The sequence below is a fragment of the Dermacentor albipictus genome, chromosome 5 (assembly GCF_038994185.2).
Source record: "Dermacentor albipictus isolate Rhodes 1998 colony chromosome 5, USDA_Dalb.pri_finalv2, whole genome shotgun sequence".
In the NCBI taxonomy this organism is placed as follows: Eukaryota; Metazoa; Arthropoda; class Arachnida; order Ixodida; family Ixodidae; genus Dermacentor; species Dermacentor albipictus.
In genome coordinates this window covers 63611023-63636335 of record NC_091825.1, presented here as the reverse complement: position 1 = coordinate 63636335, position 25313 = coordinate 63611023, and the positions used below count along the sequence as shown (strand labels likewise).

At 45.7% G+C, this 25313-nt stretch overlaps 1 protein-coding gene across 2 annotated transcripts in view; it reads left to right on the top strand.

The window, feature by feature from the left end:
* Window positions 1-25313, top strand: part of LOC135912364 (uncharacterized) — a 337983-nt gene that overhangs the window by 147435 nt on the left and 165235 nt on the right. For both annotated transcript variants that reach the window (XM_070538422.1, XM_070538423.1), the window contains exons 36-40: window positions 7310-7420; window positions 9126-9280; window positions 15727-15823; window positions 17783-17890; window positions 22407-22526. The gene's annotated coding sequence lies outside the window, so the exon portion shown is untranslated. The remainder of the gene's footprint in view (window positions 1-7309; window positions 7421-9125; window positions 9281-15726; window positions 15824-17782; window positions 17891-22406; window positions 22527-25313) is intronic.

Here is a 25313-nt window from a genome sequence, read left to right as displayed (position 1 = left end):
TCGGCATGACGCAAAACAACGAGCGACCCTCGATCGGCACCGATAGTTCCCGGAACGGCACCCCTTCAACGCCGTCGTTTGGGCTTCGGAATGTGTGTGTCTTTGTGTCTGTAAACTGATCTGCAGAGCAGCGGCGAGTTGGTGATGAGTAAACGAACAGTCGCCGCTTCGTATGGCCGGCGGATCGAGTGTATAAAAACTGTGGTTGTGCGAATGCTGAGGACACTTCTCTTGAGCAGTCATGTTAGACTGAGTCACTTCTCTCATGCACTCATGCTGGACTGATGCTCTTTTTCTCAAGCAGTCATGTTAGACTGATTTAATTTCTGTAAATAAACCCTTTTCCTCGTTCTCGATGAGAAACAGTTCTTCACTTCATCAACGATCTCAGCGTAAATAAGTTGGACGACGGCATGGGCCAGCTACCTTCGAATTCATGCCGTACTCCAATCTTGGCAAAGGACCACGAGCGATGGGATTGAGCCCCCAATCCTGACAACTGGCTGACAGCGGTGAGATGGACTTTGCGACATGATGCTGTATCTGCGGTGAGTGCTTGGTTTTTGCTTTGACTCTCTAGGCTTCATTTTGTGGTTGTTCTGTTTAGAACAGTAGGGAAGCTAGATTGTTGTGTGTTAGCTAGGTTGTGTTTTCCTAGCTAGATTTAGAGAGCAGAATCAAGGCAGTAAAGCAGCAGTCATGGAGTTAAGGACACTGCTGAGAGACGAGTTGTTGATTGTAGGTGAGGAACTGGGCCTAGATGTACACAAGGAAATGCTCAAATCGGAATTATTGGAGCTAATTTCCAATCAGGCCAGTGAGGCAGATATTGAAATGGGAATGGAACTTCTCAAAAAAAGAGAGAAACGGGAAAGAGAAAGAGAAGAACGGGACAGAGAAAAAACGAGAGAGAGAGGAACGCGATAAAGACCGCGAGTTAAGAAAAATGCAACTGGAACTTGAAAGCAAACGTTTGGAGATGTCTCAAGGAAGTGAAGGCGCTCTGGGACGATCAAGTGAGGCAGAATCGTACCGCATGGACGGGCTATTAAAGCCATTTGAGGTCGGGAACGACATAGGCTTGTTCCTAAGCAATTTTGAAAGGACTTGCGAAAAGATGAACTTCGGCCCGAGTACATGGCCACATCGGTTGCTGTCTATGTTGCCGTGTGAGGCGGCGGAAGTAATCGCCAGATTGAGTGTGCAGGATGCATATGATTATGCGAAAGTTAAGGCTAGTCTCGTGAAGAAATACCGCCTTTCAGCCGAAGCTTTTCGGCAAAGGTTTAGGAGCACAGGCAAGAAAGATAGCGAGGGCTATCCGGAGTTTGCGTATAGCTTAAAGGCCAACCTAGTTGAGTGGCTTAAAAGCGCGGAAGCGTACGACAGCAGAGACATGATCATTGAATGCATGTGTCTAGAGCAGTTTTGCAAAACCATCCCCCAAGCTGTGAAACTGTGGGTGCAAGACAGAGGTAATGTAAACACTGTGGAAAGGGCCGCTGAATTAGCCGAAGAGTACGCAACCCGTAGAAAGTTGAACGCCGAGGAGGGAAACTGGGACGGTCGAAATGGACCGCGGAAACCATTTCCGTTCAAAAAGGGTGCGCAAACTAGACGATCAGAGCCTGCAGACATGGCGGAAAAGCCCGCAGAAAAGAGCGAGGAGAAACTTAACGGAAAAACCGCACAAAAAGAACAGAAAAGAAAATTCGAATCTGTAAGACCAATTCGCTGTTACAAATGCCACAAACTGGGACATATAGCTGTAAGCTGCGAGAAGTCTAGCGTAGTTTTTTCCTACGTGGAGGAAAAAGATGAGAATATGGAACTTTTAAGTCCATATCTCCACGACCTGCAAGTTAATGGAAAACCATGCCGAGTGCTAAGAGACAGTGCCGCCACGCTGGACATTGTCCATCCGTCTTACGTGATGGTAGATGACTTCACCGGAGAAGTAGCATGGATAAAACAGGTTGTAGAAGAACACAGCGTGTGTCTGCCCATGGCCAAAGTCAAAATCAGTGGACCATTCGGGGAGCTAGAGACTGAGGCTGCAGTTTCCAAATTTTTGTCACTGCAGTATCCCTACATCTTTTCGAATCGTTCGAATCAGTTACTGCGTGACACAGGGCTCAAACTGGGAGAGGGCATAGTACAGGCATTGACCCGAGGCCAAGCTCGTAAGATCGCGGCGCTTTCTGCTGAAAATGCTCAAGCTCCTCCAGCGGAAGCAGAAAAGGGGATAACTTCAATACCCGAATCCGAGCTAGGCCCGAGGGACAAAAGAACAGTTGAGGAGAGCCTGCCAGCTGACCAGCTCAATGAGAGCGTAGCACTAGAGTGTCAGAGTTCTAGCCTGCAGGAAGAGCAAGCAGACGCGCTCACAAGCGAGACAGGGTCGTTATTATCACCGGCCTCAAAGAACTTTGATCAACTCTTACGCGTGGATAGAGAGTCACTGGCAGCTGAGCAAAAGAATGATGACAGCTTAGCTAAATTACGTGACACAGCTAAAGATGGCATTGCTACGCGCAACGTAACGATACATGAGAGAGGAGGATTGTTGTATCGGCATTACAGAGATCGAAAGGGTAGGATTTTAGATCAATTAGTCATACCTACTAAGTATCGGGAGGACCTTTTGAGTCTTTGTCATGGAAATGGGTGGTCCGGCCACCTAGGCATAAACAAATCAAAGGAAAGATTGCTTATGGAATACTACTGGCCTGGCTGTTTCAAAGATGTAGAAAACTTTGTAAGATCATGCGACGCCTGCCAGCGTTTTGGTAAACCAGGAGAGACTTGGAAAGCTCCACTGAAGGTAGTGCCCTTAATAACAGAGCCTTTCAGACGACTTGTAATAGACACGGTAGGGCCTCTTCCAAAAACAAAATCAGGCTACATGTACTTGTTTACCATGCTGTGTCCGGCTACCAAGTTTCCAGAAGCAATCCCTTTGAAAGAGCTCAGCTCCACCGAAGTAGTAGACGCGCTTTTGACAGTGTTTGCACGAGCTGGGTTTCCAGCCGAAATTCAGGCAGATCAAGGGTCAGTATTCACGAGCGCACTGACTTCACATTCTTGCAAAAGTGCGGGGTAAAGTTAATACACAGTTCTGTCTATCACCCTCAGTCAAACAGTGTAGAGAGGTGGCATTCGGCGCTTAAGCGAGTTTTGCGTGCGCTCTGTTACGAGCACAAGGAGGACTGGGAGAACTGTCTGCCGGCAACTTTGTTTCCTTTGCGAACCGTTCCACATGAGGCGACGGGGTTCTCACCAGCAGAACTAGTGTATGGGAGGACACTCCGGTCTCCACTGAGAATGTTAAGAGGGATGTGGGAGGAAAGAGGGGAGAGTCCAACCGTGGTTGAATACGTGCTAAATTTACTGGAACGGCTAAGCGCAACCCAAGAACTAGTCGGAAAGAACATGGCAATAGCTCAAAAGAACGCCAAAGTGTATTACGACAAGAATGCGAGGCTTCGTACGTTTAAAGTCGACTTAACGATGGAAGCGGAAAAGTGTAGGTTTGGTTGTTCGCAAGTTACTTATCTGGGCCATGTTGTCGGTCAGGACATGAGACGGCCGGCTGAGCTGAAAATAACTACGATTGGAGAGTTTTCTCAGCCGCGCACGAAAACGGACCTTCGTTCATTTTTTGGACTTGTGGGGTACTATCAACGGTACATTCCGAATTACTCGCAATTGGCAAGTCCATTAACAGACGCCCTCCGAAAGGGAGCACCGAGTAACGTACACTGGGATAAGGACAAAGAGAACGCTTTCCAAAGTTTGAAAACGCTATTGGTTTCTCGCCCTGTGCTTCGCGCACCAGACTACACAAAGGAATTCATAGTTCTGTGCGACGCAAGCGATAGAGGTATGGGCGTGGTACTTAGTCAAGTCGGCGACGATAACGAGGAGCATCCTATCCTCTACGCCAGCCGTAAACTAAATGTAAGAGAGGAAGCCTACAGCGCTTCAGAGAAGGAATGCGCTTGTTTGGTTTGGGCCGCCCAGAAGTTGTGGTGTTACTTGTACGGAGCGAAGTTCATCTTCGAGACCGACCACTGTCCTCTGACGTGGCTCAATCAAATCTCACACAAAAACGGCCGCTTGCTCCGATGGAGCCTCACTCTCCAAGAGTATAACTTCTCCGTTAGATAATAGAAGGGAAAGTTGCATAGCAATGCGGATGGTTTGAGCAGGCTAATTTGAATACTGCGTTTGGGGGTCCCGCCTAAATTTTAGGGTTACTAGTGTTAATTTTATTAAGCGAAGAAGATCCCCTCTCATTTAGCAGGATTCCCTCCATGATTGCTGAATGTGTCAGCAGGAATTTGCTTCAGAAATTGGCGTAGCGAAATGCAGCATTTTTTTTGTTTCTGCACTTATGTTGTTGTTGTTTTTTTGAAGCCTAGCGAGTCTAAAGTGAGAGCCAATGCACGTCATCTCGGCGCAGAGCCGTGTTGTGGGGTTCATTTTGCAGTTGCCTGTCTTTGTTGGATGTTTTGGGGCGGTGACATCAATGCACAAGTGGTCGCTGCGAGCCAAGACATCAATCCCCCCCTGACCAGCAGCCGTTCTCTTCCTGCCTAGCGGTTGTCAGCGCTAGACAGTCGAGATTTTTCGGGCCATGGAGGCGCTGTTAAGAATGGCGAGCCGCTAAGCAAGATTGCCACCTTGCCACCCGATTACAACAAGGGGTGCAAGACGCGCATTCCGCACCCTCTCCGTCACTGCAGCTAGGAGGCGTTCGAAGAAGCGGCCTTTGTGCTGAAAACCCGCTTCCTTCCTCCAGCCCCATCGACATTGTGACGGGACGAGTTCGGTGTGTGAACAATGGTTTCGGAGTTCCCCAACGTGGAACTGATTTGACACGCCTGGACAAGCTGCCGCGGGAACGACGTATTTTGGGGCTTCTCACGCTTCGGCATGACGCAAAACAACGAGCGACCCTCGATCGGCACCGATAGTTCCCGGAACGGCACCCCTTCAACGCCGTCGTTTGGGCTTCGCAATGTGTGTGTCTTTGTGTCTGTAAACTGATCTGCAGAGCAGCGGCGAGTTGGTGATGAGTAAACGAACAGTCGCCGCCTCGTATGGCCGGCGGATCGAGTGTATAAAAACTGTGGTTGTGCGAATGCTGAGGACACTTCTCTTGAGCAGTCATGTTAGACTGAGTCACTTCTCTCATGCAGTCATGTTGGACTGTTGCTCTTTTTCTCAAGCAGTCATGTTAGACTGATTTAATTTCTGTAAATAAACCTTTTTCCTCGTTCTCGATGAGAAACGGTTCTTCACTTCATCAACGATCTCAGCGTAAATAAGTTGGACGACGGCATGGGCCAGCTACCTTCGAATTCATGCCGTACTCCAATCTTGGCAAAGGACCACAAGCGATGGGATTGAGCCCCCAATCCTGACAGTCTGTAGAATTGACGCTTAATAGTCCGTGATTACGCGGGCTGACCACAATAAGCAAAAAGGGCCACCTGACAACTCTTGTCCTCTCTCACTGAAGTCTGCAGCGCCACGCAGTGAAATTTTTATCAAGAGGCCATCGTGATATGCGACCTTTAAAGGGATAAATGACATTTGTCATTGTGAAATTTTTTAAAAATTTTCGTGATTTTTGTTACTTGCCACATTTGTCATACTGCTAGATTACTGGAAGGCATTTGATAGGGTTGGCGCATTCAAAGTTAACATTAAAAATGAAAGAAATTGTTTTGCCCTCGAATATTATCAACTGGGTTGAAGCATATCCATCTCACCGTAACTAGTACCTTTTCGTTTACGGACCTTGTTCGCGGTTTTTAAATGTACGCTCAGGCGTTCCGCAGGGACCTCTTTTGGGACCACTTTTGTTCAACATTTATATTGACACTGTGGACGTCGCGGAGCCGTCTGTATCTTTGAAGTTATTCGCAGATGAATGCATCGTATTTACGCACGTCAATTCTTTCTCTGTGCAAATCACCTTAAAAGACACTTTAAAGAAATTGGCAGAATGGTGTGCTAAATGGGAAATGGCAATTAACCTTCAGAAAACTGCGCACACATGCATCACTAATAAACGCTGCAAACTTCCCTATGCCTACCATGTAAAAAAGCAAGCCACTTGAAGAGATTGAGGACGTAAATATTTAGTACTGACATGAGCTTTCGGCCTTAAGTTGTCTACCCATTTAAATAACATATCCTCTACAGCCAGAAAAAAACATTGTATCTTCTGAAGCATAAGTTGGGCGAATATTCCCCCTTCCTAAGATTGATGACATACAAAACTTTTATCAAACCCCCTCAGGAATACAACACTGTTGTTTGGGACCCTTCTACTAAAGCAAACGCTGAAAAAGTTGAAGAATAAATTGAGATTAGCTGCCCGCTACATTTACAAACGTTTCAACCGCATTGACTCACCTTCGTCGACCTTACAATTGGCCGAACTTGAACCCCTTTTTCGAAGGACAAATACAGCAGGTGTGAATTTCTAAGCTTCTCTTCAATTTGGTAAACTGGGAATAAAACCTTACGATTACTTGGAGAAACACACTGGTAAAGCCTGACGTCACGGAGTCATCCCGTCAAGCCTGTATTCGCAGGAACTAATATAAATATTCATTATTCCAACGTACGATTGGAGAGTGTAATTGATCACGATCAACTTCGCCCTTCGTACGTAAAAATTTGGAGGACGCTTAAGCTTCGCCTTTAAGAGTGGAGCGCGATAGAATTCAAATGTCGCCGACTGAATCTCACTCTTCCAGACAACTGCAGCTTATGTAACTATAATGTTTACCGGGAAACGCTGACGGCGAAATATATTCTCGAAGGGTGAGCTTTCTGGTATAAACGCGGCCTCTTTCGTGCGCCTATCTTCTGTTATCGTTTCGCACCCATGATATTTCGGTCTGACAACATAAACGGCTTGCACTGTCGATGTTTTGTTTCATGACATTTGTTTGTGGGCAACCATCCTCAAAATTCCGAGGAATAGCTTTGTAAAGAACGGAAGACACGGTATGAGCTACATCAGTTATACACGGACAACTTTAGTGCCGGATAGAATGTGCCTTCATCGGAATGAATTTTTGCGTAAAGATGGTCGACGCTGGACGCGGAATACCGACGCCGCATCTTCAGCGACACGGCGCCCTCAACGCTATTGCGTTAATACTTTTCGATTTTTTAACATGCGTGTTTTCTTTTTTGCGCCGTCTCGTGCTTGGATTATTGCGTGCAATATTACACCAAATAGATAAATAAAATGACTAGAGGCCTTGCTCAATTTTATTTTCAGGCAAGGCCGAGGCAAGACAGAAGCAAGCAGCGATGCCGTAGGACGCGACATCAGGGTGCCGAAGACTGGCGACACGACCGGCATCAGGAAGCTGCTGCCCTGCCGAGGGCCGTAAGTCGTTCGTGGCCACCTTTGACGCTAACGAGACTTCGCAGCCGGGGCTGCGGTTCGCCTGATGTCACATGCTAGAAAAATCTAATTGTCAGAGTTGGCTATGGCCGGCTGTGGTGTGGACTTTGATGGCGTTGTAAGCTTGTCGCTCATCCATATTGCGATGAGGAGTAACGCATGCTTATTATTCAGCGCGAAAACAACGGAGGGCACAGAGCTATAGGGACGCAGGAGGAGCGCTGTTTCTTTCCTTCCTGCTCGTGTCAATTTCTGTCAGTGGGGCGCAACACTTAATTCCAATTCATTAGGTTGCGCAGGACTTTTTTTTGCTCACAGCTCCAGAGGGTAATTCGGCGCTAATGTCCGGGTACGCCACCAGCATCTAGCATGGGAAATGTGCATAGATCGTGCATTCGCATAAATTATATGCTTATGGCTCGTAGCAATGTTGTGGGCTTACACGTTAATGCTCTTGAAGCTTATTTTCATCGCGGATTGCGGCATCATTTTCTGCAAGTGCAAGCGTGCAAGCAAGCTGTGTTTTTACTTTCCATTCAATTGTCTCGACAGCCCAACCAATTTCCTTTGATTCGTGCCACAAATGTTTTGCAGAACAGCGGAAGCAAACATTTCGAAAGAAAGAGCCGATAGTTTGTTTTTTGTTAGAATTTGCGCTTCTTTCTGAAGAACGTTCACTGTCTTGCGTGTTTTGTGTGAAAATGTCGGGCTTTAGAAATCGGCAATTTTCTGCATTTGTAAGCGTGTAATGAAGCTGTTTCTAAATTTCCATTCAGTTATCTAAAAATATCAATTTTGATATATTTCCGCCGTTATTTCAAAACCTAGGAAGATAATTTTTATGCACTACAGCGGAAATCATTCGATAAACCTGAAGGAGAACTGTAATAATACAAGAAAGAGAATTAGCTCACACAAAATATTTCGTTGTTGCCAAAGAGTGGAAGATTTCCTGCAAAAAAATTATAATAACCATTTCATGGAGCATAAACTCTACTTCGGCTAAATGCACTTCGACGCTTGAGTCGATTGACAGTAGTATTATTACTCTCATTTACTCACTCGCAGTAAAACGGCCCATGAACACGTATAAAACTGCATGGCAAGTATATAGGTTGTGTCTAAAACATCCATTTGGGTGACGTGCGTAATAACAATACTGGTCTTAGTTACGCAGCGAACGGATATAATTTTGAATGCAGCAAATTTAAAACACAGTGGTACGACAAGAAAGCAATTGGCCTGAGTAGGCCGTCGTATTGGGCAGTCCACTCGATGGACTCTCACAGAATACCTCCCCTAATGTGCTGACGCAGCCCGTAGCATTCGCTGAGCTCCGTAAAGTTGACGAACGTATGTGGAAAGGGGGAAGGGGGCGCGAACTTGAAGGGCACTGAAGGAGAGCGAGAAAGAGCAATTGCTGGGCACTTGTTTGTCAAACGTCTGTATATTTGCTATTGCTGCACCATTTCAAAAATTCTTGTGCTTGATCGTTGACTAGAACATATCAACCACTATATAACTAAATGGGTGATGGTGTCTGGAATTCTAACAAAGCGTTTCAGAAAGTTGCCTCGGGTTTCAGCGTAGAGAAACTTAAATGCTTGAATTGAACCTTTTGTAAACAACTGTTTTGTTCAGGTAGGTTTCAGGGAGTTTCGTAAATGTGCACTGTTTACTGTTTCAGAGTGTCAGGCTTCCAACGCCCGTTGGCCGGTCGTTCTCGTCGCCGGACGGATACTTCCACCCGCTAGCCTAAGCGAACCGCGACGCCGCCCAAAGCCTACAGTGGGGTACCGAAGACTCCATGGTCCAGTGGAGATGAGGAGCCTGCTGAGAATGGTGCGTTTGTCGCGAGTGCCTAGGAACTGACTGGCGCGTAGAATTCCTCGATGTTCCGCTACATAAGTGAGCACTGCTGTCACAGCGTATTGCACAACAGGGGTGCTATGCAAGAAGGCCCGAGTTTGCCATAGTTCGGGATCAGCGTGAGCTCTGGCGACGCCCTCATATATGAATGAGCTGTTGGTATCCAGACATGAAATTAAACCCTCGGCACGTCTCAAATTTTATTGGCTGATCTAGATTCACTCTTGGGTTACCACAGCTTGGACGTTATCTCATGGGTAGCCAAAAAGAAGTCACGTGATCAGACCGTCGGTGCCTTTTGCCATTTGTTTATCATTCCACCCAGTGCACTACGTGCGAAAGCAAGTTTATAAGAAAAATGCCGCATATGCAACAAGTTGGAATCTATGTACAGTGAAGCTTTGTGGGAGTGCGAAAATTGTCGAGGCACGAGTTTGTGTTTATTGAATGCCCGCACAGAGACTTTCAGGCATTGTGGAGAGGTTTAATGCAATGCCGCCTCCGCACGCACGCACGCTCACACGCACGCACGCACGCACGCACGCACGCACGCACGCACGCACGCACGCACGCACGCTCACACGCACACATGCACACACGCAAACATGCACACACGCAAACATGCACACACGCACGCACACACGCAAACACACACGCAAACACACACACACACACACACAAACACACACACAAAGCGGTACACACTTCGTCGCTTTGCGCCATCTGGCAAGCTGGTAATGCCGCCACTTCGAGCCGTCACCTGAAGCACCACCACTGTCATCATCTTCGAAGGAGGGTGGTATGGCACGGCGTTAATCCCGTTCTCCCCCTTTCCCAACCCTAAGGAAAACTGAGGGACAAGTTTTCATTAACCCATTAATTTTCAGTATATAAAGCACTATTCCAAATTTTAAAGAAATTCTTCCTCGTGTGCTTAGGCTCATTGGGAGGAGCAATATTCAATAAAAAATTGGAAAGTATTGTCTGTGGATTAATTATGGAGTTTTGCATGTACGCAACACAGGGAAGTAATGTAGAAGACAGGCCTAGCCAAGTGATGAAACTTTTTTTATTAGCACCCTCCCTTTTGGCGCATATCACATCTAAAACAATACAAAGCATATGTAGGCCTGTGTGCAGCCTACTGGTAGTAACTTACAAAACAGTTGCGATCCCTGTTCAAACAAAGCATCACCTGACACTTCGAACAAGAGACATACGTGTACCCCCCTGGGCATGCCTTGCAGCGGTTCCGCCGTGTATTCCATGTGGGCCAGTGTTGCTTGCTGTCTGTTCTGCCGTGGCGAGGTACATTTAATCACACTCTCCTGAGTGGTGGGACGTTCTCAGTTGAAGTGCGCCCTGGTGATCACTTTTTGTGCAAGATAAGACTTGTAGTGAGCTCGGAGAGGAATTCTCTGAAGGGTGTGGGTGACGATCCTTGCTGCCGAAGGATTCTCTTCTGCATGAGCCATGCATTAACAGCAGCCGTTTTCAGCGTATGCCAAAATCAATACATCTACCAGCGTATTGACCTGATGGGAAAACGATTTGAGAACCACATTTGGTCAAGCACGTCCACGCCACCCATCGATCTGTTATGGGCAGGGATGCTTGTTTTTTCTTCCTAGTCCATCGTTTCACGGAGGTAACCAGGCTGGTGCCAATCCAATTGAAAAGGAGAGTTACAGAGCGATTGTCATATCACTTCACGCCCACCATCGTCTTTTGATCACAGGAGGCAACTGACGTATCACAGGCACCCCGACCTCGCTTTATGAGCACTTCGTCATCCATTAGCTTGCCGCACTTGAGTCTTTTTTGCGGACGGTGCCAATGTCCCATTTTGCTGAGTTTTTCTACCAGGTGCGGGCCAGTAAACAAGTTGTCAGCGACAACTAGATTGTCGTCTCGCTTGGCAAGGCTCGAACACAACTGAAGCGCACCAGCTCTTAAACCAAGGTGGTAGCCGTAGTGGTAGCTATAAAAACCTTTGTTGCAGCGTTGGTACGCATCAAAATCGTAGCACAGGCTTGATTCTCCAGAACGCGCCCAAACTTTCAGGCCCCATTTGTCTTTAGGTTATTAGGCATGCAATGTGAAATGTAACAACGCCCACGGAAACGGATCAAGGCTTCGTCCACTGCTGATTTTTTTTCTTGGGGTATGCTAATCGTGTTGCTACGAAAAGAAGTGAGCCATGGAGGAACTTTAATTTTTTCAGTGGCCACTTCATCATCAAAGAAATGCAAGTGACTTGTTATTTTGTCAAACCTGTTTCGAGACATAACCCGGGCCATTAATTCATATCTGCTTCCACTTTTCCACTAAGCACGAACCATGTGCATGTTTACAAGTCTCATCCTTAGGAACATCCCCTGCATAGATGTCAATTCCTGAACAGTGAGGTCTAGGGGGGTTCCATGGTTCTGAAAGTAGTTCTTCTTGCTCGCATACACGACAGCTTTCAACATGGATCGGGAAACAAACCAGTCAATATGTTGCTTAGCGCTCAGCGGCTCTGTAGATGGCAGCGCAAAGTCGTTCTCGAAACTCGCTGCTTCTTGTCAGCCATGTGTACCGCTTCTTCGCGTTACTTGATTTCGCATCCCTTGCAGGAAAATCTGTCGTGCTTGGAACTTCTGCCTGTCTCGTCAGCTTCAGTTGAGTCGGCCCGTTCTTCGTCCCTGCTGTGTCGAGGCACTTCATCTTCACTTCTCTCATCAGCAGAAAAATCATTCTCATTAGTGTCGATTACATCAAGTAGGTCTGCACGAACAGAATGTTTCGGCCTCTTTTGGAAGGGAATAGAACAATGAAGTTGAAATGGCGGATGCCTGAAAAATCGTTAAGAAAGCAAATTGAGCAAACCAATGTCAAGGCAGAGACCTTACCGGTAGTCACATAAATGCACGTCACAATACAGACAACACATTTCGTCCAGAAAAACAATGTTGGATATCTGCAACACCTGAAATTCTGGCATTTTCTGCCCAACGTTCCTCATTTGCAACACACCACGTGCAAAAAAATATCTTCTAGAACAGAGCAAGCGGCAAGCAAGCTTTTACGTTCTAGACCAGTTTCTAGAGTGTTCACTACATACATCAACTGAAAAAAGCAGCGCAAGTTCACTTAACGTTTCATAAAAACCTTTACAATACCTTGTTCGTGGAGCTCGCGCACGACGTGGGTGCCGCCATTTTGCGAAGGGCAGATTCGACAACTTTCGGCCACCAAGCGGCTAAGATTTTAACGATACAATACGATCCTCACCAACGGCATGGTGCGTAACTGCGTGTTGCAGATATGCAACAAGCGGCAATAATGGGTTAAAGTTTATTTTCTCTCCCGTCGGTGCACGGAGCCCTCGGAAAACACGTCCGTCCGACACAACATAGTAGCCACCATGGGTTGGATGGATGGAAGCTATGAGCGTCCCCTTTGGGACGGGGTGGTGGGTAGCGTCACCACGTTCTTATTATATTGCCTAATGTCCTAGCTATGCTAAGAAAAAAAAAGGAAAAAAGATCGTCATGAACTCTCATAACCAAAGTTTCTGAGCTGCTATTGTAAACTTTCCCTACTTTGCTTTCAACAATCTTCCAATCGCCTCATACGAATTTCTATTGCAGGCGTGTTTAGCTTTTCCTCTGCCCTTGCTGAACCTAAGTGCTTCAAAGAGGACAGAGGTGCCTAAATCGACCTCGCATGACAGATATGTTCACATTCTAATAAACATGCTCCGTCGTTTCTTTAGCTTTACCGCAGCAAGCACATGCTTCTCTAGTCCTTCTTATATTTCGCTTTATAAGTGCGTGCGCTAAGGTGTCCTGATCTCGCTTGTAAACTGATGAGTTTCCCTTCGTAGCTCATTACTTCGCGTGTGGAGGTGAGTGCCCCCTGGTGTGGGTACAAGGAACTCAGTAGCGATTTTGCGCGCGTCCTACACTGTGATTGGTTGGCCCATTCGGCTAGGGAACTGCCACGCAGCACCCACGTCACGAAAACCTGGCAACGTTCCCAAGGAAAAGCTTCCCTTCTAACGCTTCTTAGGTATTTTTTATGCGCACGTGTGGTAATTTCTAAGCATCTCGATATGTGGAATATGTGCACAGGATGTACTTCAAGATAATTTGGAATTTATTGTGTTTATCATCGCGAGGAAATGTTCGATATAGACATATGGTAAAGAGGACACACGCTTATGACGCGCACAGGGTGAATATATAAAGTGACGGCATTCGGCTATTGTGATATTGAGTTGATAGAAATGAACGGCGCTTCCTCGTCACACTGCCCAGTCTTCTGTGTTTGAAACGAAGCGGCCTGTGCAGGGAAGCTCACGTTGGCATGCGCGGTTTTATGTCGACACTTTGTTGTTTGGTGATTGCGCGTTTTTCGTGCTGTCTTGGTTCGCTGACTGCCCGTCGAACAAGCTCGAGACGAGCGAGAAACTCTGTCCATCCTGAACAGCATCCGAGGGCTCGGGACGCGAGAATTCCAACAAGTGTGGATGGTGAACATACATGGTGATGATTTTTCTAATTGCTGTAGAATTTCTTTGGAGAAATCGCCCATTGCAGATAACATAATTCTGGTCCTGGAGCTATAGTACTGAAAGAGGCGGACATCACTTGAATGATGAATGCAGACACATATTAATCTAATTAACAAGAATGCGTTATCTTTTCAATTACTCAACGCACATATACCAATTCGAGAATTTCAATATTTCCAGAATTGTAATTTTCAGAATGGCGCCTGTTTGGAGATATGCGCCTTGAAACCTGCGTAATATACACTATTGTTCCACTTACAAAACGCTCTTTGATGCACTGAAGCACGAATGTAACTGGGACACTCATGTATTCTGTTCCACGTATTGGGATATAACTTCTCCAAACTGGTCGCAACCTTGAAATTGATTTCAAGTTGATACGTCTTGCAAGCCCACCGGCTACGATCCATATGTAGCAATATTTAAAGAAAATTATGCAGTTTTATGCGCCAGAACCACCATCTGATTATGATGCACGCCGTAGTGCATGGGGGACTCGGAAATTTGGACCACTTGGGGTTCTTTAACGCGCACCGAAATCTAAGTACACGTGTGTTTTCGAATTTCGCCCTCATTGAAATGCGGCCGTCATGGCCGGGATTCGATCTCGCGACCTCGTGCTTAGTAGCCCAAAACCACAGCCACTAAGGTTACCAGGGCTGGTCATATTCCAATACGAGCCTTATAGTAATTAAGTAATTATAGCCTTATAGTAATTATTATAGTAATTAATTATAGTTTCGATTTCTTGTGCTAGTAATGTCTGCCTGTTCGAATCTGCCACAGCCGCTTTTGAAAAAAAAATCCGAAATACTTCGAAAATTATTACCTTGTATAATCAATGACAATCGCAATGATGAACCTTTAGGTTTGTGGAAGTTCTACAAGGATGTCAAAATTTGGAAGCCTACTCGACTTCATTCCAGCTTGAGTTAATTTGGTAAAAATCTTATAATTTAATGTCGAGCGTAGAAATCAATTAAACACAAAAATTGCGGCATATATTCATAACACCAAAAGCTATACTGGCAAACTGAACAGCATTTTATAAAAAAATCTGGGGAAATGAAGCGAATATTCTTGTTTAAGCTAGGGGAGAACTGGCCTCGACGTTTTCGGTGCACAACGAGCCTTAAGGTCCACACTATAGCGGCAAAATCGCGCGCAACATGCCGCAGGCTAGGAGAGCACACCGTCAATGGTATGGCCACAATTGTGGGCGTCTCGGTCGATGCGGCAAGCAAGTGGTTCGCTATCGGCTGTATTGATTTAGGCTGGGAGCAGCGATGTTGAGATAAGTCCATTTCCTTGCAGCATTTTGCCACGCGAATGAGTCGGCCGCTCCTCATTGGTCTCCTCGACCGGCGGAGAGCGTCCTGGCGCGAAAGATGTCTGTAAAACCCATTCGCTTCTCGGCAGGAACAATTTGCCACTTCCCTCTTTCGCCGCACGCTTTCTGCCGTGTGCGGCATGACTGGCGCGTTGTTGCCGCTGGTGTGAACGTATCTTTATGTGCAGAGGGAAAGTTGAGCTGGTTGGTTGTGTCAAGGAAAGTTAGGCGTGAAAGCTTCGATTTTTAAGTTTGCCGTGCAGACACACACATTAGGCAAAGGAGAGGGGACAACATAAACGCCCTGTGTTGTCCGTCTCTCTCTTCTTGTGTCCGTGTCTGGACGCCTTCCTTTCCTCTAACAAACTTGTGCGGTGGCAGCGTGTAGTCGTACCTACTGGCGTAGTAGTCCTATACATTTTTTTTTCTTTACGAATGTTGCATTCAATAAGGAGTCGTCGCGTTAGTTGTAAATATTGTGACCTTGACCGTTTTTTGCTTTCTGGTGTTTCACTCCTTGGTTCAAAGGTCGTTGAGACGATCGGGCAATACCGGAGTGAGCAGCGCAAAACTTCAACGCAGAAAATCAGCGCAGAACGGCGCACCAGGCTGACGCCAATGCCAGGTAAAGAAAAGTTTGCAGTGAGTTTGCCATTGTCATGCTTGGAGCCGTGCCTCTAGTAGACTTGGTAGCGTCGCAGTCTAGCGACATCTTGGTCACAAAGCGGCTGTTCGGTGCAATTTTTTTTTTGTCCCACGATTCTCTAGGCACCTGCGCCGTCAATAGGAGAAACGGATGATATTCGGTGCGAAAAGCCGTCGCGTGTCTTCCTTGTGGCTACGTGCAAAACTCCTGGGGCCCTATAATGCAAGACTATTCCCGTGTGTTTTTATTCCAATCTCCTGACGTCAAATTTGCGTAACCGCTGATGCAAGGATTGGGCGGTGACCTGCAGCGTTGGATCAACAGCCCAATCAAACGCCCTCTTAGATTATATAGGAGGTCATTTTGCTTTCAAAACGAATAACATTGACTAGATTGAGCAGTTTTTCGTTTGTAATTGGCTGCTAGGAGGCGAAGAGCAGGATCAAGTGGAGAGGGTTTAGATGGAGCCGTGCCAGCGCACTGAACATAGATAACCAAATGAAGAGGGTGGTGCCGGCGCCTACGATTGGTCCGCTTTCCCTTACTCAGCTTGCGGTGCTTGGTTTAAAATCGCGGCGCCGTGCAACGGAAGGTTAAGAATGCCGCTAAAACGGATCCTCAGCAAAGAGTTGGCAGAGCGAGGTCGTAAACGTGCCGAAAGTGCTCGAAAACGTTTTAGCAAAAGGTTTTATTATGCGCTAATAAACCCAAGTTTCTCACAGGTGCGAGTAGCCAGTGCCTGAGCGATCAGCGGCAGCCATCTTTTCTCGTTCGGAATTGGGCAGCCTGCGGCTATTCAGAAAAAAGAATTCTTTTGTTCGGCATATTATTGCATCTTTAACGCGTACACGTCATTTTGGCGCGGTGAGTTTTGGTGGTTTTGTGACGTCGCATGGCAGGCAGGTTAAGTGGGTACAGCCTGAAAACTTTTGAACAATAGCCGTGGGTTAATGGCGAAAAGGTGTCAAGCGAGGAATAACTATTTTTCTTTTGTTTGGTCCAGCCATGCATAATCAGTATGTAGACGTCATATCTGATGGAGAGCTATCGCGGTTTTCGTGATGTCGCGTGACAGACAGGCGAAGTGGCAGAAGCACAAAAATTTTGATTAATCGCGGAGGGCTGATTGCAGAATTGGAGTAGCAAAGTTTGGAATAGCTTTACGTTATAGCACCCTTGTTCTTTATTATCACGACGATCAGTGGAACGCGTTGCGTTAGGTAAATGCTGCGCCGTCTAACCAGGCCCACGATAAACCACTGCGCATGCGCTGTTAAAATACGGGGTTCGCTGCTTCGTGTCCTGCTCACGTGTTCTTGATCGTCACTTCCATGTCAGAATTTAGGAATCTAGTCAGTCAAACATTGCAAGCCTCTGGTTTCCTACAGTGCTCGTCGGCTATAGGTGCGATTTGTCAGGACATAAGTTTGCCACTCACACAAAAGAGCTCGGCAGCCACCGAGGCTTGTTCAATGATCTGGTTTGAAGCACCTTACAAAGGCAGCCCAGGTTTGAGGGCTGGTTAGAATTAGTCGATAGTTGTAAAATCACGCAGAAGGGCAAAAGAAAATGCTACTTCACAGTATTTTCGCGTGGAAAGGGTCCACTGATGAAAGGAATGCTGTAGTGGACGTCACATGACCGCGCAAGAAACACTGCGATTTTGGATTGGGAATCCTTTGAAATCTGTGTAGCCTGAAGGAAAAAAATGATCACGTTGTCTGTTGCATGCAGTGTTCAGTGTGGACATTGTACGGCGGGCAATGTTCAAGAAAACTCGTGTATCCTGAACATGCGGCTTTACTTTAGCAACAACCCCCAGGAGAATACTCTACTTATCCCTTAATGTATATGTATAGTGGATATCTATCACCTCGTTAGTGAAAGAGTTTCGAAAGCGCCAAATGAGTTTCGTGCTTTTTCTCATCCCTATCAAAGCATGTGCACCAAGACCGTCATAAAAGCCGGGCAGCACGGAAGCGATCAGCAAAGTCTCTGGAAGCCGGAGAGATGTGCCGTGGCAGGAGACGAGAACCAGCTTTTCAGGTAGGTGGCAGTGAGCTAGACGCTTCCATTTTTGGAAATGGCTGTCATAGTGCTTCCTTATGGAGAATGTTCGGTGGTTTTCCGGAGAAATAGTTGTTAGAACCTCTGGCAAACTGGCACAGCTCCATCGAGAAGAACAGCAGCTCCATCCGAACTTATAAGTGGCCCCGCACTAGAGTCCGGCTTCGGCGGGCACAAGAGTGGTGCGACAGCCAACATGGCTGACATTCGTTCATTTCACTTCATACAGGTCTGTAATGCCACTCGCCTCTACTCTGAATGTTCTAGCAATCGATGTCTTCTACTCCCGTGCCCCCAAGTGTTGTGCGATTTGAGTGACGAATGCTTTTTCGTAATGTGCCAATTGCTTTGCTGTGGTGACATTGAAGCCAATCCTGTCCTTGACAACTCTCAATCCTATAGGTTTTCAATGACTTCAAATGCCAGACGAGCAGTCTAACTCAAGGGGGATGGATCTGTTGACCGCCGTCAGCGAAGTCAAGGAGGCACATAAATCGCTAGTAGATAAGTGTTCCTTGATGGCTGAAAGGCTTCTAAAAGTTGAAGCCAGAACACGGTACCATTGACCGTATTGAACATGCTGTTCATGTCGCGCAGAAATCTATTTGCGATATAACGTGACAGAACAACAACTTTCGCCTAAGTGAGGTTGATGGGTCTCGCCGCAAGAACCTTTTCTTCAGTGTAACTCATAACAACGAATAATGGAGCAATAGTGACGAAAAGATTATCGGCCTTCTGACACAACACACTGATAGCGATTTAAGCTCAGAAGGAAGTGAACGAGCACAAGCCGCTTAGGTGGACCCCATCAGGAAAATAAGTGCAGACCGCTCATTGTCAGCCTTTACTTGAAAACTCGACGAAACATCCTCTTTCAGCGCTCGAAACTCGGGTCCTGTAAGTTATCTGTAACCGAAGATTTCTCGTTTGCCACTCGTCAGGCTCGCAAATTTTGATTGATTTTGCTAAAGCATAAAAAAAATATAGTCGAATCGTATTAGAAGCCTGCTATGCCCCCCTCCCCTCCCCCCCTTCCAATGCCATGTCAAGTTTCGTTGATGACTTGCATGATGTCGTAAATGCTATTGTGAGCCGATATCCTTCCTCACCAATCATTCTTCTTTGAGAATTAATTTTCCGAACATCAGGTGGTCGGATGGACTTCCACTACTTAACCCATTCTCGTCACACTGTCAGCATTTCTTAGACATGTGTGCATATCATGCAGGTAGTCACGAAGCCTACCAGAATTGCAACAGGAACATCAGTACATTATACCTTATTTTGCCTACACACCCACATCTCAACACTCTCGTACTTGCCTGGTTTCAGCGACCATTCGCTGCTTCGTTTCGATGTTAACAATTCTTTTTACCGACACACGAAACAAAAGACATTTATCCGAGACTACAAGAAAGCAAATTTCGATATTATTAATCAGGAACTGTGCGCACATTTTGATGCATACTTTCATTGATTTTGATACACGGAATGCCGAAGAAAACTGGGTTCTATTTCGGAATAAAGTCGCGCAGCTTATCAGTGCATACGTTCCAATGACACGCATTCAGTGCGATAAAACGTCAGCTTCGTTTAGCGAAGAGCTCAAGCGACTTTCCAGTAACAAAAAAAGCGTTTGTTTCGTTCACCAAAGTTACGAACAACAGGAAATCACTCGGAAGCATATCGCAACGTTGATATCGAGTACTGTGCAGCACTCTGTCCCGCCAAATATTATTACTGTACTAAAGCTGTCCCAGCCCTCTTATTAGGTAATCCTAAAGTATTTTGGAGAATCGTAAATGTGACGGAAATCAGTGTTATTTCTCTTAATTATTCTGAAGATGAACCTATACCTCCCGAACAATGCGCCTCAGTTTTTAAGTGTTCTTTCGGACAATTTTTTTACTCTATCCAGTTGATTGTGTTAAATATATGTCACATCATGATTACCTTTGATGTTCCCTATCATGTTGGAGCACTCAGGAATAGCACACTTAAGATTCGCTAAAGCTTTCTTCGTCTTGTGGAACTGACAGTACCAACTCCAATTTCTAAAACAGACCAAACATTACTCATCTTTGTTTTTTGCTAAAGTATTTCAACAGTCGCTTGATCATGGTACCTTCCCTTCTGATTGGAAGATTGGGAAGAGGGAATTCCAGAATCGATTGCGCCTTTCTAGACTTCCCGAACGCTTTTGATAAGGTTATTCATGTGCTGCTTATGCAGAAACTTTCCTCTTTGAACCTTAACCATAATAAGCTTACCTGGCTTGAATACTTCCTAATCAAACGCAGACAGCATGTTTCTGCCAACGGTCACGATTCAACCTTGACGTAGCATCAGGACCTCCGCAGGGCCCAGTTTCAGTTCATTACTTTGCCATATACATTGACTTGCCCGATTGTGCGTCATCTTCAGTTCACCTATGCGCCGATGACTGTGTACTGTATCGCGAGATTAGTGATAAAGACCAGGAAATTCTACAGACTGATGTAAATAATATCTCCGCTTTGTGTAAAAACTGGCTCATGGAACTAAACCACAAGAAATGCAGGCTGATGACTGTTAGAAGACGCGACGTGTGTGTGCCTGCATATATGCTTAACCACGTCCAGCCAGAACAAGTTTCATCCTACCGTTATTTAGGTGTAACTATGTCATCTGACTTATCCTGTTAATGTCATATCGACTCCATAATCAATAACGCAAATCGTATGCTAGTTCGATCTAAGTTGGAATACGCTGCTACTATTTGGCGCCCAATAAAATGCTACTCTTCTTAATTCGCTTGAAATGGTTCAGAATAATTCCACTCGTTTCATTCACTCAAACTGCAATCGTACTTTAGCATAACTTTTATGAAAAGCAACTTGTCTCTACCATCTTTATCACTGGGCAGAAAGGCTTTTCGCTTATGCTCATTTGTATTTATTCATCGTGTCCTTAGTAGTGAGTTCATTCTAGCACCTAATCTGTAATTTCGAGTTGATCACCGTCATAAAGTAAGCGGCACATTTTCTCAAACAAACAGGTTTTTATATCGATTTATTCCACACACAACGAACGACTGCAATCACCTTCCTGATGATATCGTGTCAATCGAAGACAGCGCTCTCTTCTGCCGAACCTTGTTTCTTCCGAAACGGAACATTAAGAGATTGTCCACTGCACATTTCGCTTGCGTTACTTCAGCTTGTAGTGATCGTTGTTACTGTTTTTGCATGTGCACTCTAAGAACTGCTTACACCCTTTGGAGTGCCCTTTCTGCCACACAACAATAATCGTCATCTGCCTTGATGCGTTTCCTTTCTTCAACGCTGCGAGCCCAGTACTTTCCAGTAACGAACGGCACGCGCGTTCAACACGTTCGCTTAAACAAGCAATGCGAGTCTGTCATAGCACAAGTTGTTCCACAATATGTCTTCGACAGTCTTTAAATATGGGAAAGGTAATTAAACGAAAAATGCACAATAACTTTTCCTACACTGCGATATGCCTGATTATGGGTGTAGGTAGCCATCAGGCAGGTAAATATAAGATTAGCTGGCCTTTGTAAACCTGCACTTCCATACTTTCTTTAGCCGTAAAGATGCGGAAATTCTACTCAGCATGAAGCACGCTGCAGTACATAATTTTTATTCGTAGGCATCGAAAAGATACGCAAAAGAAGAGCAATTTTGACTGCCTTCGTGAAGTGCCAAGTGAGTCGTAAACTGAAATTTGGCCTTGGCTAAGTTGATGTGAATGAAAAGTTTTGTTAAGCCAATTGGTTTAAAACGGAAAGAAGTTTATGGTGGGGGCCAGTGAGCGCGCTTCATGAAGTTGCTTGACAGCACTTTGCACATGGCGTGCTTCAGTGCCCCGAAATGAGCCCAGTCAGCTCGTGAATAATGTCAACACAGAAAGAGAGGCAACCAGTTTTTTCAGCAAGGTCTTTAGGTGTCCAAAATGTTTCACACGTTTCATTACCAGTTCATCGAACCTGTTAAGAAATGTAGACGTTTTCCTAGCAGTAATAATTCTGTCAGTTGTTGCGCGTGATGACAAGAAATGTACCCGAGACGTAAGTGAAGCTTTGGGTATATTGAACATTACATTTTATTATGACTACTTATTACAGTTCAATAAACTGAGTTTTGCTGCTAAAGATGACTGTGCGGATGTCAGCATGCATGGCTTACTGCGATGTTCGCTATGCCTCTTTGCGTTAGTATTAATATTTTTTTCTCGTAATGGCCGCAACCAATAAATTCATTGATTTTGGCGTTTAAGTTCATATTATCAAAAAACGGTCATTCCTGAACACAAATGATGTTATTAATAATTTGCACTGTTTATGAGGCCTTACTAAGAAACACACTAAGCCACCATGACTTTCTTGCAATGGAGTCTGCCGCGCGTTGGCATATTAGTTGCCCACATGCCCGCGTAGTTCGTCATTTCTTAATTATTACATCTGTTCTTTTTGCTCTGTTTTGCTCTTCAGGAACAGCCGTGGAAAGACCGGTAAAACCGAAGCGAGCAGCGGTACCGCGTCTTAAGTGACACTGGGTTACCGAAAACAAGTGACGCGACCGGGAGCAGAAGGAGGCGTCTGCTGGGAGCCGTAAGTTGTGCGTGGTCGCCTTTGGAATTAACGACACCTTGCTGCCGATGCTGGCTTCGCCTGACGTCACAGGTTGCAAAGACCTATTTGTAGCAGGTGGCCACGGTTGTCTTATTGGTCTGCCAGATTGGAATGAAAAGTAGCGCGTGCTATAGCGACATCGACGTTAATTCCTTGTCCCCGCGTCGCGCTACACGTAATTCTAGTTGAATACTTAATGTGAGGCTGCAAATCTGTATACGATTGGTACCTCGACAGCACCTGACGTGAAAACAGTGGACGTTTTCATGGAAAATTTTGGAGCCCGTCAGGGTTGACAGCGTGCCTAATGTACATACGTGACGTAGCAGGACTTGCACGCGCAACGTTGGAGGCGCAGCAGAATGAGTCGCTTTATGCGTTTCTTCCGAGCTCCCGTCGCGTTCTCTAACTTGTTTATGCAAGCAAAGCTATCAGGCCCGTGCAGTGCTTTCCTTCCAAAGGCCCCTGTGGTGGCCCCTGTGGCCATCACAATGCACAGGGGCTGGTCTTTGTCTTGAACGGTACCTTGGTCAGTATTCCGTATCCACACACTACTGGCCAATTTTCAGGCATCATCCGCGCACTCTACAGTTACGGCGTGGTCGGCAGGTCTTTCTCAACTACTATTTCAAACCTCTCCCCTTACCTTCTCTCTCATGCGTAAAATTGGTCTCCCTGGCTTGCAGCCGTATAGATGTTCATAAAGGCAATGTTGAATGTTGAACAGAAAATGTGGCGGTGCACTCCTTAACTATGGCTACAGCGGCCGCATTCTACTATAGGAAATTCATCGATTTGTATAGATGTCCATATAGGGAATGCTGAATGTTGAATCGTTCCTTATTCCAACAACTCTGGTCACTTTCTTCCTTCCAAGGCACACATTCGCCATATCTGCAGAATAACCGCAATGCCGAGTTATGCCGCCGTGACAGCATTTAATGCCGCTATAGCTGGCCGACAATCCTACTGCTGAACGGCTTCAAATGATGTAAGAGAATAGCCAGCAGATAAAAAGATAGGTAGGTGAACTCTATTGTACCAACCCCCAAATCTGGTATTCCTAATCTGGGATTTATTTCTGCGGCACTAACATACCACAGCCATTTTTGACTGGAGGTAGTACAGGAGCAAGGATGAGAAAATGTAGGTGACTCAAGGCCAGAAAAATGAGCTTTGGAGTGGATTGGGGCAATGTCTCTGTACTATCAAACCTGGCAGGAAATTGCACGCGAAAGGTGAGATTTCGAATCGAGTGAGCGCTGTCATAATTGTTCCACAGCAGCAAGTTTTAATGAGAACGAGCAGTGGAAGCTGCATCAACTTTAGTGAGCACGAAGAGTGCGTTTCGACGCTTGCGCTTTCGTGACAAGTTACTTGCTTGAGCATACAGGGAGTTACAACTTGTCGAAGCATTGCTGTAATGAGCATCGGAATCCGGGAACACCTTACAAAAATGTATTTAATCAGAATAATACGCATATCTACCCCTTTGCTTGTTTGTCGAGACCCTGCCAGAAAGAAGTGGCGAAACACTATCGCGAGAAGAAAGCCTCGTATTCGACTTGTTTATGCCAGATTCCTTCTAAAATACGATCCCAGACAGCATAAGAACATCTGAGGATGTCCTGAGTATGCCACTTTGAGGACATTGTAATGCCTTCTAACAGTCCAACAATTGCACTAGTGAAGTCTAGCTGCTTAAGTTCTTAAAATTGACAGGATGTCATGAAAAAAAAAAACTTTCCCCGGCTTTTTCAATAAATTTTGAGTATGGTATGCGAGCCCTTCGTCATTCGCATGACGAAGGGCTCGTTGGGTAGTAAATTTTATAATAGTGCTCAAAAACTTGCTTTCAAGCATTTTGCATTCAGTTATTAACATGTTCTAAAGAGGTTTTCTTCATGTAAGCACTCAGCTAGGGAACGCATAGGAGCAGCAAAGACACGATTATATAGGTGAGTGCAACAAAATTAGATGCAAGAGAATATTTTTATATGCGCACTATGGACATCAATGTGATTGGTAATGTTAAAGGCAGGAACTAGTCAGTGAAATTTCATTATACGAGAAACACAGATGCTTTTCCTGAACATTGATTGCTTGAGCTACTACTAGGAAAATTATATAGGAGGCCGGAGTCTTTGCGAAATCATGAGAGTATGTAATGGGCATTACGAGGGACTTTCCGAAAGTAAGCTCCGTCATTTTTTTTTTGGATATGGAAGATGGTGCACCCTGTGAAACAATCACCATGAGAGTCCACGCCTGTGGCTGGTCAGATGGAAGGAGCGTCAGTGGAGGAGGAATGACGCATGCACAGAGCGCCAAAGAAGAGAGTAGCAGCATACCGACATGTCCCAGGTTATTCGAGTACAAATGACCATGGCAGACTGTCATCTCCTGATAACTTGGCCACCAATGGAAGTGCGTCTGTTATCCGATATGAACGGGCACTTGGGACTAGTGTGTCCGTCATCCATGAGCGCCCTACGGATTGGCTATGGGGAAGAGCTTATGCGTCAGGCCTTCCATAGCAGGGCACCGAGAAACAATGATTTCTTCAAACTTAATGCACGCTACGACAAATGTCTGAATATCGGCGTCCACTATGTGCAAAAATAGTGGAAGGTGTATAGTTCATGATGCCATGGGGTATTTATTTTGCAATAAAGTTTCCATGTGAAAATAAATGGCGAAACTCTTATTTTCGGTATGTCCCTCCTACATCGCGTTCATATGCGCCGTTAGACGAAGTAGACTCTG